Here is a 19,025-nt window from a genome sequence, read left to right as displayed (position 1 = left end):
GCTTCCTCCTTGCTCCTTCCCAAGGCTGTACTCCAGGTGAGCTACTTCCCCAAACTATGGGCATACCCTTCCCAACAAGGAGTAAGAGCTTGTTTCATGTTACTCTTCCTGGGGTGCAACAGTTGCTACTTAAGGCTTTGAACTTGCAATATCTCAGTTTCTTCCTCGGTAAAAATGAGTATTGGACTTGATAGGCTCTTACAATTCAAAATATTGTGATGTCTTTCTAGTGACTTCATTACTTGATTTGGTGACATCTCACCTTTTTTATTTACTCTTGGGATACAAGCAGGTCAGCCTTTGAAAAAGAAACTTTGAGCAGTTCTTGCTTTTAAGCAAGGCTGGGGAGAAGACTAGATTACTCAGGCAAGTGCTGAAGATGGGTTCTGGACTTTGTTTTGCAACAGAATTGGTTTTAGGGGCTAATTGAGTAGGGTGAAGAGAGTGGAGGAGACCAAAGAGGAGACAAGAATGGAGAGATCGAAATGGTTCTTCAGCTATTCCCAAGTCAAACCTCCACTGGGCACCTCAAGTATTTCATTTGCAATGGATTCCCGTAATGAATTTTCATTACCTACCTATTCACAAGTGAGCACGACACCCCAATCCAAAGTACGGGATGAGAGGTGATGGAGAACTAGAAGGGGCCCCAGGGGCCATCTAATCCCACCTCTGCATTTTGCATATCTGGAAACTGAGACCCAGGGAAGTAAAAAGATTTTCCCAAAGTCATGCAAGTAGCAAACATTGGGGAAGGGAGGGGGATAGGAACCAACAACTTCTGCCTCCAAAGTCAGTGCTCTTTCTACTATAACAAGTGATTATCAGTGATTTTGAAATTTTCTGCCATTTTGTGATGTATATATCACTACCTTATTGATTGAAGGTGACCTTGGCTAAGATAGGCCAATCCTGGATGGTACATTAGAGATAGCACTAGGTGTGACTTCTGAGCCTTGGGTTCAAGCTCTTAAACAGGAGGCATCACCCTGTGTGGCCTTGGGCAAGTCAGGTACCCATTCTGTGCCTTAGTTTCCCATTCTGTACATGAGAATAATACCTTCCTCGTGGAGATGTTGTAAGGGTGAGGACAAGGGGGTGCTTTGCAACCTTTAAAATGTTATATAAATATGAGATTTTTTATTGTCATTCCAACCAGGTTCGACATGGGAATGAAAATTTAAATGATCCTAGGGTTCTTAACTTGGGGTACAGAGACCACTGGAGAGATTTCAGGGAGGTCTGGAAAATTGGGTTGGGAGAAATACATTTTTATTGTCACTAAACTCTAAGTGAAATTTATCATTCCCTTCAATGATGAATTAAACGACAACATTATTATAATAAGGGGTCCACAGGCTTTACTAGATTGCCAAAGAGGGTCCATGACACACACACAAAAAGGTTAGGAACGTTAAGGATAATCAATTCTGTTTTCTAGAACACACTTCGTTGGGGGAAGGCAATTTGTTCAGCAAAGCCACCACTGAATGCAGCTAAAGTCTTTGCCTCATGGCCTAGCCCCTGGGGAAATAGACTGGCCAGCTTCGGGGAGGCCCATGGGGTCTTATTAAATGTTGATGAGTCATTTTTCCAGACTTTTCAAGGAGAGGGAACCAAGAATGAAAGAAGAATAATATAAACTGCTATGATCATTCTCAGCTCTTTCTATTGGCTCTGGTTGGCTTCCTTGACATTGGAATGCAAAGCAGCTAAGGAAAGCAGCTTTGCCTAGCACAGTCTGGAGTAGGAAAAAGGATGGGAAGATAGTGAACTGAAAAAGAATGGCACCAAAGAAAGTAGACTCATAACCTCAAATACCTGAATTCAATCAGCTCATTTAGACAATGAAGGAAAGAAAGTCCTACTTAAACCTGAAATCATCCCCCACAATTAAGGAGGCAGGGTAGCTTCAAAACTGGAATAAGAGCAACTGGGTTCAAATCCCAGCTAGGTGACTTGAGGCAAATCACTTCCCCTCTCCATAATCAGTTTCCTCCTCTTTAAAATGGGTGGGTTGGTAAGAAGCTTGGCACTGGAGGAGAGTTGAGAAAATGTATCACCTTCCCTTCTTTGCAAAGGTGGAAGACTATAGGTGCCAGGCATTGTGTTGGTTGATTTTGTTGAACTGGTTTGCCCTTCTTTCTTATAGTGCTTGGGATATAGCAGATGCTTAATAATTGCTTGCTGATTAATTGATTACAAGGGGTGGTGTTTGGGGATGGGAGGATAGTCAGAAATGACAGTGATGCAAGAATAAAATATAACAATAAAACTTTCTGAAAAATCAAATCAAATGAACAAATTGTACTAGATCAAGGCTTTTTTTTAAAGTGAGGCAATTGGGGTAAAGTGACTTGCCCAGGGTCACACAGCTAGTGTTAAGTGTCTGAGGCCGGATTTGAACTCAGGTACTCCTGACTCCACGGCCGGTGCTCTATCCACTGTGCCACCTAGTTGCCCTTAGATCAAGGCTTCTTAACCTGGAGTCTGTGAACTTTTAATTTTTTTTTTTGCGGGGCAATGGGGGTTAAGTGACTTGCCCAGGGTCACACAGCTAGTAAGTGTCGAGTGTCCAAGGCCAGATTTGAACTCAGGTCCTCCTGAATCCAGGGCTGGTGCTTTATCCACTGCGCCACCTAGCTGCCCCCATTTAAAAATATTTTGATATGACCACCAAGTGGTAGACCTCTATGTCTCTGGCAATTCTAGTAGATATCATTCATTCATTGCAATTTAGCATGCCACAATCAAAAAATGTAATTGACCTTGGAGCGCGAGGTATCTTCTGACAAAGGATCTGGGCCTAATTCATGGTTTAAAAGGAAAGCATTTAACTGAGGGATTAAGTGAATTTAGGGGGAAAAAAGAAACTCCATCATGAATGAATACAAAAAAAATTTCTCACATAAAAATTTTGATAACTGCATTTTGATAGAATCAATTCCTTTGTAATCCTCTGTATTTTATTTTATGCATTTATAAACATGATTCTTGGGGCAGCTAGGTAGCATAGTGGATAAAGCAATGGCCCTGGATTCAGGAGGACCTGAGTTCAAATCCAGATTCAGACACTTAACTATCTGTGTGACCCTGGGCAAGTCACTTAACCCTCACTGCCCTGCAAAAACAAAACCAAACCCAAAACCATGATTCTGAGAAGGGGGCATTAGGTTTGACCAGACTGTCAGGGAAGCGGGGCGGGGGGGGGGGGAGGGATTGAGAACTCCTGCAACAGATTATCTCCAAGATCCTCTTAAGCCCCAAGTTTATGATTCTTTGATTCCCTCAAACTTGGTCCCTAGCTAGTTAGGTTGATTTGTCATTTCTCCAAACATACCATGCTCATTCCCACCTCTAGGCCTTATTTTGTGCTGTTCTTCCTTCTCCCACACATAAAACCACAGAAATTCAGAGTTGGAAGGGATTTCAGAGACTATTCTAATCCAATCTAGTACACCTCACTGAGGATCCTTACAACATTTCCCCCAAAAGTAGGCATTCAGCCTTTGCTTGAAGAACTCCAGTAAAGAAAAACTGACAAATCCTAAGGCAACCCATTTCATGTTTGGACAGCTCTTGATATTAGAAAGTTTCTCCCTTATCAAGCCGAAATCTGTCTTTTCCACCCATTTCTAACTTGCTCTGCCCTTGGGTGCCAAGTAGAACAAATCTAATATTTCTTCCACATGACAACCATTAAAATGATTGAAAACAGACATCTTGTCCACCCCAAGTCTTCTCTTCTCTGACCTAAGAATTCTCTGTTCCTTCAGCTGCTGATCCCTATCTCTAGGAGGCCCCCTTCACTATCCCAATTATATTCCTCTATCTATGGTTCATGTTATCAATGACCTTCCTAAAATGTGGTGTCCCAAAATTAATATTATAGTCCGAATGAGGCTTGACCAGAGTAGAGTTCAATGAAGCTATCATTTCCCTTGATCTGGATTCTATGTCTCTCTTCCTTAAAGGAGTCTAAGAATGCCCTAGTTTTATTAGCTGCCACATTATGTTGACTCAAGATGAGGTTTCAATCCACTAAAAAGCCCATATCTTTTTCAGAACAGCTCTTTAGCCAAGTCTCCTTGTATTTATCGATTGACTTTGTAACTCACATGTAAGACTTTACATTTATCCCTTTTGAATTTCATCTTATAAGGCTCAGCCCAACATTCCAGCCCATGGATCTCTTTTTTTTATCAAGTCCTGAAATCCAATGTTAGCTATTCCTGCCATCTTCATGTCATCAGCAAATTTGCTCTGTATGCTGTCTTTATCCATGTCATTGATAAAAATGTTAAACAGCACCAGGTCAAGTACAGAGCCCTAGAGCACCACACTAGAGACTTCCCCCAAGTTGACATTAGTCCATGAATGATTATTGTTGTGGTTGTGGTCATTCAACTAGTTCCACATCCACCTAGCTGTTCTATCAATCTAACCCATAATTGTCCATCTCATTCACAAAAATAGCTTTTTAAAATACTTGGACAAAATCTAACTAAACTATATCTATAGTATTTTCCTGATCTAGTAACTCTGCCAAAAAAGGAAATGAAATTAGTTTGGAATTATCTGTTCTTGATGATGCCATGCTGTCTTTTTGTGATGACTACTTCCTTTTCTAGGTGTTCATTCATCACCTCTTTGATAATAAGTTATAGAATATTTCTACTTCCTTTTCAGGTTAAAGTCCGTTTGATTAAATTTCAGGACCCCAGGCAAATACATTTGTGCCAGTCCCTTTAAGGCATGCTCCATCCCTGACCAGGAAACTGTCATTCTTCTATTTTAAGCCATGACCCATAAACCCAAATTTCATTCTCAAACCTTCTCTTCTTAACTAGCTATTATTTTTCTTCACCTTCTGCTAACATCCTCATTCTCCTCCTTGAGCCCTATCATTTCACTCATATCCTTCTCTTTTCTTTTTTTCTTTTCCTAAAGTCCTCCCAAATTTTGCTCTCCCAAAGTCTCTGACCTTTCTAAAAATTCCAATCTCTCTCTCTCTCTCTCTCTCTCTCTCTCTCTCTCTCTCTCTCTTTCTCTCTCTCTCTCTCTATATATATATATCTCTCTCTATATATATATATGTGTGTGTGTATGTATGTATATATATGTGTGTATACATATATATTAATTATTTGTTTATTTGTTTACACATTATAGCTTTTCTTACTGATATTAATTTGCACAAAATCATTGGATACAGAAAAATTGGTATCACACAAATAACAGAATTTTAATCTAAATCTCATTTTTCACATTTTTTTCTCTTCAGTTCAAGCCCAAGTCCTGCATCTACTTCCAGCCAACCTTCTTTAGACAAAGCCAGAGGTCCTCAGTCCTCCAGTGTTCTTGCCAGTAACCCTTGTAGCCAATATGAACCTCTGTAGCAAACTACTTCTTCCTGTCTACCTTCTGAAAGATACACATCCTTCAATATCCAGCTCAAGGCTTCTCTTTATGAAGTTTTTCTTGACTTTTCCAGCCCCCAGTTCTCTTTGTGAAGCAGCCAGGAAAGTGCAAAACAATCAAGGGATAAATGAAGACTTTTTGAAGAGGAGGGATATGTCAATGACAATAATAACGATCACTGAATCACTTATAATGATGGCTAAGTCATCATGTATCACAATGACAATGCTCTCACAGGTAAAATGGAGAGAACTCTGGGGAATTGCAGAGCCACGAATCAAATTCTTTTTTTACACGAGAAAACACGAAGTAAGACAAGCATCCATCCACCAACAAGGAAGCAGAGTTAGAATTTTACATTATACTAACAAAAGTTCCAATTCTGAAAACATTTTAAGGTTTAAAAAACACCATCTTTGCAATTGCCCAGTGAGGGAAGTGATGATTGTCCCCTTTGTAAAAACCAGGAAACTGAAGCTCAGACAGGAGGAGTAGCTTGCCCCTGACCACACAGCTGGCAAACATCAGAACCAATGGAAAGAACAATGGACTTGAAGTCAGAGGACCTGGGTTCAAATCCCAGTTCTATGTATTTATTAACAATGTGACCCTGGGCAATTCATTTCACTTTGGGCAGCTTCATCTTTCTTAGCTATAAAATAAAAAGGCTGATTAGTGGAAAGAACAGTGAATTTTCATTCAAGGCCCTGGGTTCAAATCCTTACTACTACTTATTAGCTGTGTTGATCTTGCACTGGTCACTTTACTTCTGTAGACCTCAGATTCCTCCTCTGTAAAATGATGGGATTACACTTGATGGTGGATTTGGACAAGGGGAGAGGGGGAGGAAAAGATCTAGATCATGGGATTCTGTCTAAGAAGGGCAGGCCTAGTTAATATGTCAGGGTGCAAGTCTTGGGCCATAAGAAAGTACTGGGAACCCACTGGATAGAGAGGAAGAAGTGGAGGGAAGGAGGGATAAAGATATACTTTGCCAATTTCCCAGTTCTCCCAAGGGTCATTACCCTTCTGTATACAATCCCCCACAAGCTGTATTTTCATCAGCATTCAGCTAGCATTTATCAAGTAATGACTATGTCCAATTGTTTGTGCATTTTCTTTTCAGGTGTATGAGTCCTGAATGTCTGATGGACTGATGGATCCCTCAACTGCCTTATTACTTGTTTGCTTAACACTGCAGAATTCATCCTTTTGAGATGATGTTTTGGTCAGGCTAATTCAACCCTGGAAGAACTGAACCTTATATTCAGTTCCCACCCCCGGCTATTTTCTCCTGGCAGTGCTAATGAGACCTGGGTGCAGGATTAATCCAGCATACAAAGAATTAGCAAATTTATTCCTGGCCCCAAATGGAGGCCTAACCTCAGTCCCAGACTGATCCCTGAGCCCCAACCCCACTTCCATACTAAGCCCTAACCTTATCACCCAAAGAGAAATAGAGAGCAGAGAGAGCAGAATATGGCTCACCCTCAGCCAGGTCCACGATGGAAACAGGACTCAGAATGGATCCTCCCCTCTCTCTCCTCTCAGAAGGTAAAAAGTACCCCCCAAGGCTTCCATGGCAATGTTCTCCCATCATCCTCTAGGACAGCTTTCAGCTGTCTAAGGACATAGAAAGGAAAATAGGACCAACCATTTGAAATATGATGATACTAGCAAAGGCATCGGATCTTACTAGGATGGGTGGGGGAGATACCTTAGAGACCATTTAGGCCCCAGTAGAATTCTTCAGGGCAGAGACTGTTTTTATTTGTATCTTTATCTCCTAAACCCATAGCACAGTGCCTAGCAGCACATAGCAGCTCTCAATCAGTGCTTGTTTTTTTTTAATCTTTTTTTGTTTGTTTTTTTGTGGGGCAATGGGGGTTAAGTGACTTGCCCAGGGTCACATGGCTAGTATGGGTCAAGTGTCTGAGGCCGGATTTGAACTCAGGTACTCCTGAATCCAGGGCCGGTGCTTTACCCACTGCACCACCTAGCTGCCCCCTCAATCGATGCTTGTTGAATAGAATTGAATCTAGCCCAATTTTCTTGTTTGATGGAAGAAATTGAGGCCCAGAGAGGTTAAGCGACTTGCCCAAGTCACACAGGCAGAGTGAGGATTCAAACGTAGTTCCTCTGACTACCAATCCAGTACTCTTTCCTCTCTACCATTCTCCCTCCTAGACCCTAGCTTTGTCTTCCTGGGTTCTTTCCCCTCCTTGCTTCCTCACATTTTAGATATCAATGCCTAAGGGAAATAAAGCTTGGAGCAGTCATCTCTGGGTAATGATACCTCCCACTCCACTAGCAGATCAAGGTTTAAAAATGCTTTCCTCATAGCAACCCTGTGAAAGAGGAAGTGCAAGATGATACCCATTTTATGCTCTAAATTAGTACTGATTAGGGAAATGCAAATTAAAGCAACTTTGAGGCACCATCTCAGATTGGCCAATATGACAGAAAAGGAAAATGACACATGCTGGAGGTGATGTGGGAATATTGGGACACTAATGCATTGTTGGTGGAGTTATGAACTGATCCAAGTATTCTGGAGAATAACTTGAAACTATGCCCAAAGGGCTATAAATCTGTGCAAACCCTTTGACCTAGTAATATCATTACTAGGTCTCTGTCTCAAAGAGAGCAAAGAAAAGGAAAAGGACCAATATGTATAAAAATATTTCTAGCAGTTCTTTTTGTGCTGGCAAAGAATTGGAAATCAAGGGGGTACCCATCAATTGGAGAATGGCTGAACAGGTTGTGGGATATGATGTGAAGGAATACTATTGTGCTATAAGAAATGATGTTGACGCTTACTAGCTGTGTGACCCTGGGCAAGTCACTTAACCCTCACTGCCCCACAAAAAAAATGATGAGGGGGTGGTTTCAGAAAAACATGGGAAGACCAAAATGGACTAAAACAAAGTAAAATCAGCAGAACCAGGAGACCATTGTACACCATAACAACAACATTGTATGATGATCAACTGTGAATGACTTAGCCCTTCTCAGCAATAAAATGAGCCTCTAATTCCAAAGGACTCATGATGAAAAATTCTATCCACCTCCAGAGGAAGTACCAATGGAGTCTTCGTGCAGATGGAAGCATACTATTTGTCACTTTCTTTAGTTTTTCGTCTTTTTTTCTTTTGGTCTACCTTTCACAACATCACTAATCTGGAAACGTTTTATATGACTGTACATGTATAACCTGTATCAAATGATTTACCATCTCAGGGAGGGGGAGGGGAGGGTGGAAAGGACAAAAAATGTGCAATGCAATTTTTAAAAATGAATGGTAAATGACTACACATATGTAACTTATAATGAATTGGTTGCTTTCTCAAAGGGGGGTGGGGCATGAGGAAAGGAGAGAATTTGGAACACAAAGTTGTAAAAATGGATGTTGATATTGTTTTTACCTGTAATTGGGGGAAATAAAATGCTAAATACATATTTTAAATGAATGTTTAAAAATTGTCTTTGTCTGTCATTGGGAAAATAAAATATTATTTTAAAATGTTTTAAAGGATTACACCCATTTTACAGATGAAGAAACTAAGGCCCAAAGAGGGGAAATGATGGGCTTGTGTCAGAACTAGGAGTCAAACCCAGTTCTTTCAACACCAAGGCCAGCACTTAGCACTACTCCACATTCATCCTAAATGCCAGGCCAGTAGACATGTTGGAAATTGGGGGAAGGGAAGGTGGAAGGGATCCCACAGGAAAAAAGGCAAAAAATCACAGGGAAATATAGAATGAAAGGCCCACAGAGTGCACAATAGTCTCATGTCCCAAACAGGTTGGGGAGGGAGCTATTCCACATTAGCAACTTTCCCCTGGAGATTAAGGGGTGAGGAGGGCCCTTATGGACCACTGTCTAGCCAGCATCCTTCCAAAAATGAAATGGATGCCACAGCAGGAGGACATGAAGAAAAGATATTTGTATTGGAAGTCAAGAGATCAGGGTTTGAGTTTCAGCCCAGGCATTAACTTGCTTTGTGACTTTGAAGAAGTCTCTTTGCTTGTCAGTTACCCCATCTAGCTTTCAAATTCTGATTCCAGGTGTTTGAGCTACTTCAAGAGCCTCCCATCAGCTTGAGGAGGACAGGGAGGCAGAAACAGGGAATCTAGAAGCCTGACCCAGAAAATTGGATGAGGAGGTTGGACACTTTAGGGGCCCACCTCCACCCTCCCTCCATTTCCTCTTTTTTTTTCACCCTCCATTTCCAATGTCTATCCAGTTCCCTCAGAACAAGTCATGTCAGACTAGCCTTATTTCCCTCTTTGACAGGGATTAGACGAAATAGATTAGGGTAATACTATAGGCATGATGATCTGAATTTCTCCCAAAGCATTTAATGAAGGTTCTTACTCTTTCATTATGGATAAGATGGAGGAATGTGGACTGGGCAATAGCGCAAATGTATTAGATGTGGCTGCCCAAAAAAGTGTTGGTTAATATATTGATATCGGAGGTGAAGGTGGTGGAAAGAGGAATGGATTGTAAACCAAAGGACCTGGATTAGATTCCCATATCTGCTATTTATTTATTACTTTTGTAACCTCAAACAAATCATTTCCCTTTTCTGGGCCTCAGTTTCTTCATCTGTAAAAATGAAGGCTCTAGACTAGTTGGTCTTTAACATCCCTTCAACCTCTAGGAGACTTTAACCTTGGAAGGAATCTCTAGTGGAGTACCACCTGTCTCTGTCCTCAACCCTGGCTTTTTCAACATTTTCATCATTGGCTTGGATAAAGAAACTAAAACCATACTTATTAAAATTGTGAATGACAAAATTGAGAGGACAATGCTAACGCGATAAATTACAAAAACAAGATTCAGAAAGATCTTGGCAGGCTGGACCTATGGGCCGGATCTAACAAGGTGACACTTAATGAGGACAAATGCAAAGGCTTGCGTTTGGGGCAGTGGCGCAGTGGGTAGAGCACCAGCCCTGGATTCAGGAGAACCTGAGTTCAAATCCGGCCTCAGACACTTGACACTTACTAGCTGTGTGACTCTGGGCAAGTCACTTAACCCCAATTGCCTTACCAAAAAAAATATTGAGGTAAAGGCTTGTGTTTAAGTTCCAAAATCAAACTCAAAAGTATGGGACAGGGGAGATTATGTAAGGAAAAACCTGGGGCTATTAATGGACTCCAATGGCACAATGAGCCAAGACAATGACACACAACAGCCCCCAAATCTAATTGGAATCAGTTTCATTGACTAAAGATCAGTTTCCTCATCTATAAAGTTCAGGTAATGACACCTGTACTACCTATTTCATAGAATTGTTTTGACAATCAAATGAGGAAATGTATGTAAAACACTTAGTTCACCTAAGGGAGCTATATATCACTATTATCATCATTGCTATTATAGATGTCAGTAGTCCAGAGTATAGAACGAGATGCAATAGTCCTATCAGATTCCATCCTTCTCAGATCCCATCTAGAAATATCTGAAGAGAAAGCACAGGGGATCACGGGAGTGAGGGTTGGAGGTAGATGTCTTCAAGTATTTGAAGGACTGGGAAAAGGATTCACCTTGTTTTGCTTGGTCCCAGGGAGCAGAACCAGGAGCAATGGGAGAAGTTTCAGAAGGGTAGATTTGGGCTTAACATGTCCAAAATTTGTGCCAATTTCCCCCAAACTCGAGCTGGCAAGCAACAGAGGGGGCTGCCTCACGAAGCAGCAAAGTCCCCATCACCAGAAGCGTTCAAGCAAAGGCTGCCAGTAGTGTTATGGAGGGGGCTCCTGTTGGAGCTGAAAGCGATTAGACTGGCTGCTCTCCAAGGTCCTTTCCAGCTCTGAGACACTCTGGTTCTTCCTCTTGGGCCCACCCCAGCACCCAGCACACTGAGCAATGCCCGCTTATCTCATACACAATAATCACTTGTAAAATAAAACAATGACGTGACCTTTCCTCTCAGGCAGCCCTGCCTCAAGCGCCCAGAGCTCTCTCCCCACAGTAGATCACGAACTAGCCTGATACTCATTTGCACCTTCTTGTTGGTGAGTTTTAGAACAGCTGTTCCATCAATGGAGCCCTGATCCCCTAAGCTGCTGGGACACAGAAAGAGTGAGTGGCTGAAATGCTAGAAGCCTTCTTTTCTACACATTTGATTACAAACGTGCAGTATTTCTGGTGCCTGGGAGATTAACTAGCCATTGTGAAAGTCAGTGCCGTGTATAGTAGAAAGGGCCCTGAATGCTTGGCTTCAAGTCACCATGGTTTAGAGGAAAGGCCATGACCTTGAACAAGCTCAAGGACATAGCCTCAAGCCCTGGCTCAGTTACTTACTACTTCTGTGACTTGGGGCAAACTGCTTGGTTTCCTCAAGAGGGTCAGACCAGACGACCTCAAACCCTTCCAACTCGAAATCTAAGATTCTATTATCTTGGTTCCATCATTTACTATGTGTGAGACCTTGGTACAGTATCTTCCTTCTCCCTGGCCCTCAATTTCCTCTGTTGTAAAATGGGAACAATAGCATACAAGATTCTAGGAGTCAGAAGACCTGAATTTGAGAGGTAGCTAGGTGGGACTGGGCCTGGAGCCAAGAAGACCTGAGTTCGAATCCAGCCTCAGACACAAGTTCTATGATCCTGGGCAAGTCACAATTCTTTGCCTCAGTTCCCTCAACTCTAAAATGGGCACTGTAACACCATCTACCTCTCAGAGTTAAGATGAGGGTTAAACAAACAACATAATATTTGTAAAGCACTCAGCACCATGCCTGCCCCCTAATGGGTGCTTAATAAATACTTTTTTCTTTTTTCTAGCACTGGCTCTGTCGGTGCCTTGAACAAATCTTTTACCTTACATAGGATTATGTAAAACAAGAGGGTTAGACTAGTTTCAGGAATTCTTAACCTGGAGTCCACTGATTTTTTTAATATTTCGATAACTCCATTTCAATAGAATTGGTTTTGCTCATAATCTTATGTATTTTCTTTTATGCATTTAAAAACACGATTCTGAAAAGAGAGCCATGGGCTTCACTACCTTGCTGGAGGAGGGGGTCCAGGGTACTAGCTCTGATGGTTGTTATTTTTCCACATGCCTTTCCTGTATAAAATGCTATAAGTTAGGAACCCAACCATCAGGTTGACTACTGTTTCTATGGACAAATATGTCTTGCATTCCAGACAACCAACTTACAAAGGAACTTTTGAAATCAGTTTCATTGATGAATTAAGGGGAAGGGGTGGGGTCTGGTGGGGTGGGGTAGTAATCGAACCCTCCCAAACTCTAGGAGGTACCATTATTGCTGCATGCAGCTCAATACAGCCTGGCCTCAGGTAGCATCCTGCCACTACTCCTAGATCTTCTCTCTTCCTCCTACCCCTCATCATCCCCTCTGTTTGTCAACATCAGGCCAAGTACTAGGTCAAGGTGATGGATGGTCATCCCTATCCCTTAGACTAGAAAACAAGGAAATGTGCTCCCTTGGCCCAAGAAGCTCTGGGGCCCAAGGTTGTTCACAAAGGCACCCAATTAGTGGTCTGGGAGCAGGTATACCAAAGATCAGCCATACTCCATGGGTCGAGAAGTGTTGTGGTTAGGCATCCTCCCCTGTCTTCCTCACTTTATCTACTCAGACCATTCCCTCACTGGCTTCCCGATCATAGGGCAGCCACTGACTTTTGAATTAGAAGGGCCCAAAGGCCCTATTTAGTCCAGGGAATCTTAACTTGTTTGGCATCATGGAACCCCTTGGACAGACTGGTGAAGCCTATGAACTCCTCCTCATAATGATGTTTTTAAATGCATAAAATACAAAACAAGCAACTTATATTGAAATATGGTTTTCAAAAAAAATTTTTTTTAATTCACAGACTCTAGGATAAGAAATCTCATCTAGTCCAATCCCCTCATTTTATTCAGGAGGAAACTCAACTCTGGGGAAGGAAGGGATTGCTGTTCGAGGCCCCCTGGGCAAGGTGGTGAGCAGCAAAGCTGGAATTCCAGGACTTCAGATGGCCAGATCCAATGCTTGCCACTAAATATCCACTGAATAACAGGGTCTCGGAATGTCAGGACACTGTCTGGGGGTAGGGGAATGATGGGAATTTTAGAGGTCTATACCTGGAAGACCTTAGAGACTCCCCTCCAGAACTCCAGAATGTGGAGAAACTCCTTGAGAGCGAGCACTCATTTTTGCCTCAGTACCCCCAGTACCTGGCATAGCTCCTCACTGTGAATGCTTAATAAATCATTGTTTCTCAATGATAAATCAATGACGACAACAATGATGATGATGATTACAATAAAACTGACCAGTATTTATACAGAGCTTTAAGGTTTACAAGTCACTTTATATATAGCTCAGTTGATCTTCACAACAACCCTGTAAAATATGTGCTTTTTTTCATCCCGAATAACAGATGAGGGAACTGAAGCTGAGAGGAGGAGTGCCTCACTCAAGGGCAGCCAGAAATTCAGGTTCTCAATTCCAAGTCCAGGACTTCTACCATTTCATCAGGCTGTCTTTTAAGCTGGAGCACTGAAATGTCAAGGAACTCACCCAGGGTCACACAGTCAGTAATAGGCAAAGGTGGAACTCGAATTCAGGTCTCCGGGCTCCAAGTCTAGCTCTCATTCCATTCTAGTACACTGCTTCTTTGTTACACACACTTCTCACTCTTGAATGTCACAGATGTGAGTGGAAAGGCAGGCAACTGACCAGATGGATAAAGAGGCTAAAGGTGATGGGATATGAGGGGAAAGGTACTTACTCTGTCCCTATGTTGGATTGGCTCCAGTCTTGAGTGTCTCTAGCGGAAACATATGCAAGGGAGCAGCTAGGTGGCGCAGTGGATAAAGCACCAGCCCTGGATTCAGGAGAACCTGAGTTCAAATCTGGCCTCAGACACTTGACACTTCCTAGCTGTGTGACCCTGGGCAAGTCATTTAACCCTCACTGCCCCCACGAAAAGAAAAAAAAAGATAGATATAGATATAGATATAGATATACATGTAAGGAAGAGGCTGAGCAAACATATCATCCCCAAGTTCATTCTCTGGCCATAGGTCATGCTTAACCTGGATCATTACCTCTATGATTAGAGGTTCAAGTTTTCATTCTCTCCCCAGCTTTGTCCTGAACTCCACAACAACACAGCATAGTGGAGAGAGCATGGGCAAGGGAATCAGAAGATTTGGAATAAAAATCCCAGCTCTTGACATTTACTGCCTGTGTGACGTTGGGTAAGTCATTTCCCTTGAACTAGATGATCTAGAAGAACTAGATGATTCTAGCTCTAGATCTAGGATCTTATTGTGACTTTGGGAAAATCCCTGGGCTTCAGTTTCCTCTTTCATAAAATAAGGGAATTGAACTAAATGGTCTCTGGGATACCAGAGCCCATGAAGCTCTCCCAGCCTCAATTTATTCACCAGCTCTTCCACTAAGTAGCTGTGGAACCTTGGTCTAGGTAAGCTTCACTGTTGGTAGCTATTGGAAGAAAGAGGGATACAAATCTCTCTGGGCCTGAGTTTTCTCTGCAGTAAACTGTGGGAAGGGTTAGAATGGAGGGTGTCTAAGATGCATCCAGTTCTACTGAGGAATATAAATATACCCAACATTTGTTAAAGTGCCTGCCATATGAAAAACCCTAGGCTGAGAGCTGAGACAGATACAAAGATTAGATAATATACACTTCCTGCCTTCAAGAATCTTGCAGTCTAATGGGAAGAAAAGGTAAATTTGGCCATTGGGCACACACTGGAGGAGGATCTAATTTCCACCACCCATTTGGCTTGAAGACTGTATGGTATAGTGTGAAAAGAGCACTGAAATTATGTTTTCATCTGTCCTTTGCCCAGTGGAGGTTACAAAGTAGCAGATAGATCTAGGCTCAGAAAACTTTCGAACCAAGAGAGCAATCTCAAATTCAGACAGACTGCCTTGGGAAGAGATAGGTTGTCCCTCAAGGAAGTCTGGGCAAAGGCTAGATTATCATTTATCACAGATGCTGTAGAGAGGATTCCTGTTAAGGCCTAGATAGCCATTGAGGTCTCTTCCAAATCTAACAGTCTGTGATTCCCTTCTCTGTGCCTCAGTTTTCCCTTTAGTAAAAATCTGTCAGTTGGACTGTTCAACTCTGACATTTTCAGTTGCATGTTCTAAAGCAGAGGGGCCAAATATGTGGCCCCACTACCAACACTCCCAAGTGTGGCCTGAACCAGATTAATATGTAATTGAGAGGGGGCAGCTAGGTGGAACAGTAGATAAGGCACCGGCCCTGGATTCAGGAGAACCTGAGTTCAAATCTGGCCTCAGACACTTGACATTTACTAGCTGTATGACCCTGGGCAAGTCACTAAACTCTCATTGCCCTGCAAAAATAAATAAACAAATGAATGAACGAACAAATAAACAAACAAACAAATAAATAAAAAGGTTAAAACAATATATGTAATTGGGAAATATTAGACTAAATAATATGATAAAATACAATAAAACATAGATAACATTACATTTTGAACCTAAATCAATATACAGCCATCAGGAATCCTTATGTAGAGGTTAATGGCCCAGGTTTCCATTTGATTTTTGACACACACACCCCCACTTCTCTGAGGTCCCTCCCAACTCTTGACATTCTCCTGTCTTCCTTCTGAGGACCTTCTGAGGTCTCTGCCAAAGCTGACCTTCTCCCTCCTTCATTCTATGGTCCCTACTGGTGCTGACACATTCCATTCTGTAGCCTAATATGCCTGCTGCTAATGTCTCTATTCTTCTCTCTGGGCCTCAATTTTCCAGTCTGCAAACAGAATGGATTGGACTCTTTTGAATTGTAACATCCTCTTCTCTCTGATCTAAGCTCCCTCCCAGCTCACTAGGCTGCACTCCAGATTTCTTGACACATGCCTCGGAAACCACTTTATCCTGGAAGATCACATACCTTGGAAGCACCCTTGCTTGGCCCCTCTCCCTCTGAATAAGGAGAGTCTCTGGGCTGGCCATGTCTTCATTTCTCACTAGGCTTCACTCCAGACTTATCGACCATGCCCCTGCCTCAGATTCCTTCATCATCCCCACATCACTTTTATGTATTATCATCCCCCATTAAGAATGTAAGCTCCCTGCCAGAAGGAACTGTCTTTTTGCAGCATCCCCAACACAGCCTAATGCCTGGCACGCAGTAAGCACCTAATAAATGCTTATTGACTGACTCACTCCCAGCTCTGACCTTTTCTCTTCTTTGTTCTCTGTCCTAAGGTCCCTCTCAGTTCCAATATTCTATGTTCTCTGATCTAAGGTCCTTCCCAGCTCAGGGGATGTTCTACAGTTTAAGATTCTATGACACATATCCCAACCTCTCTCTTTCTGGAAGTCTTTGCTCATTAATGTCCATTGTTGGCTGTTGACTCTGGAAGAGAGGGGAGGAGGAAAGAAAGGGAATAAGCATTTATATAGAGCCTACTATATGTCAGGTACTGTGCTGAGAGAGGCATTCTTCTGGTTCCCATTCTGTGTTCATTCCAGTCCAGGCATGATATAAATAGTCTTTAATTGCCCCTAGCTTAGGCACTGCTTGGGTACCAGGTCGCTGTAAGCTAGCGTCTCCTCCCCAACCCAAGGAGCCTCAGTCACAGTCCCGTGCTCCTTCCCTCATCCAAAGATTCTGCTGCCCAAAGCTTGATTTCTAAAATCCTATAAACACAACTGTTACCATTTCCCATAACAAGATGATTTCTGGGCTACACTTTCTGCTATGGGGGGTAATTGCCCAAGTTAGAATGGAGGAGAGAGAGAAACAGAGAAACAGAGAGAGGAGAGAGAGGGGGAGGGAGGGAGGGAGGGAGGGAGAGAGAGAGAGAGAGAGAGAGAGAGAGAGAGAGAGAGAGAGAGAGAGAGAGAGAGAGAGAGAGAGATTAAGGAGATAAACAGAGAGAGGAGAGGGAGGAAGAGGGGGAGGAAGGAAAAAGCAAAAAGAAACAAAATAAGAGAGCAGAAGCCCCCTTCCCCATTGGCAGGCACAAAGAAGGACAGTCTATCCCTACTGATGGAAGAGCCAGCTCTTCTCTATAATCAGTCTGCTTTACCTATAGAAATATCCACGTGGATCTGCTTTTTTGAGCTCCACCAAAGGGAGTGAGAGCCCCCAGGAAAGTGGGGTCAGTTCTGGACACAGCAATCATTTGGACAGTTGCTTTTCTAGGTAATAAAAAGAATCCAAGGGGGCAGAGCCATAACTTCTGATTGTAGAACCCGGGACAACTAGTCTATAATGGCTCCTGGGGCAAGGAAGAGAAAATGTACTCATTTTTAAAAAATCAGCCTTGGGGGAAAGGGATAGATCCTTCCATGGGGGGGGGGGCGGAAGATGCCCCCTGATACCACCTTGTAGAAGGGCCTGAGAGGTCATTGTCACCTGGGGAGGTGCCAGCATGGCCAGGCAGGACCAGGCGGGGCTAGGCTGGGAGGCAGCCTTCTCGGGAAGCCGCCGGAAGGAAAGAGCCAAGAAAAGAGAAAGCCATCTGACAGCTGCCTAGTTTCAGTGATTCTTGTTAACTAGTTTCTCCCCTGCAGAAGGAGTGAACATTCTGTCAAAACATCAGTAGACCGAGTTTTAACACGGCCCAATTTCCTCAAATCATTAGTTCAAAAATGTCCCACCCTCTAAATTCTGCTGGTTGCTCCCGGCTTGAATCTTTGCTTCCAGTCACCCAGCTTGGGATCCTTCCATTCACAGGGAGGGAAAGCGAGAGGTCCAGGGAGCCCTCTAGTCCGCCGAACCCCTGATCTGATGGGAGAGAACTACAAAGCAAAGACATGGGAGCGAAGCCCCAAGATACACAGCAAGGGTAACACAAGTGGGAGGAAGAAAGAAAGAAAAAAAGGAAGGAAGCAAGGAAGGAAGGAAGGAAGGGAGGGAGAGAGAGAGAAAGAAAGAAAAAAGGAAGGAAGGAAGGAAGGAAGGAAGGAAGGAAGGAAGGAAGGAAGGAAGGAAGGAAGGAAGGAAGGAAGGAAGGAAGGAAGGAAGGAAGGGAGGGGGAGAGAGAGAGAGAGAGAGAGAGAGAGAGAGAGAGAGAGAGAGAGAGAGAGAGAAAGATAGAAAGATAGAGAGAAAGCAAGGAAGCTTATGTCTTAAGGGGGGAGAACAACAGGCCAAGTGGAGGAAGTGGGATGCTCAGGGAAGGTTTCCTAGAAGAGGTACCTTTTCAGACCCAATCCTTACTTTCCTTGGCTCTCTGGGCTGCAGACATAGTCCTGGGACTCGTCTTTTCTTCTGCGTGCAAATGGAACTCTCTGAGTGAGCTGGTGAAGAAGCATGTATTGAGATGGAAAGCGTTCTTCTACAGCTCCGAAGCCAAGCCCTAGTGAATGAGAAGTTCCAATCACAGGGGCCTTCTGGGATTACATTGATTGTGTTTGCTCACCTAACGGGTGAGATTTGCATGAACGTGGTCAGGATGACGAGGAACATGCAAAATATACTAGAGTTTGCTGTGTGAGTCTCCGCCAAAGTGCAGCTGTAGTCATAGTTTAGAGGACTAACAGTCACTATGTTTGTTTTCGGAGAAGAGTGGGCTCTGTCTTTTGTACAGATTTCTGAACCATCACCAATTTTTCCCCGTC

General features: G+C 42.9%; 1 protein-coding gene across 1 annotated transcript in view; it reads right to left on the bottom strand.

Moving 5' to 3' along the window:
- Positions 1-18,710, bottom strand: part of ARHGAP36 (Rho GTPase activating protein 36) — an 86,321-nt gene extending 67,611 nt beyond the window's left edge. Inside the window, exon 1 of the mRNA XM_043974537.1 lies at positions 18,604-18,710. The gene's annotated coding sequence lies outside the window, so the exon portion shown is untranslated. The remainder of the gene's footprint in view (positions 1-18,603) is intronic.
- Positions 18,711-19,025: the final 315 nt, after the last annotated feature.

Source organism: Dromiciops gliroides, chromosome X (assembly GCF_019393635.1).
Source record: "Dromiciops gliroides isolate mDroGli1 chromosome X, mDroGli1.pri, whole genome shotgun sequence".
NCBI classification, from domain to species: Eukaryota; Metazoa; Chordata; class Mammalia; order Microbiotheria; family Microbiotheriidae; genus Dromiciops; species Dromiciops gliroides.
Note: the sequence above shows the minus strand (reverse complement) of the source record. Positions and strands in the feature narration are given on the sequence as shown.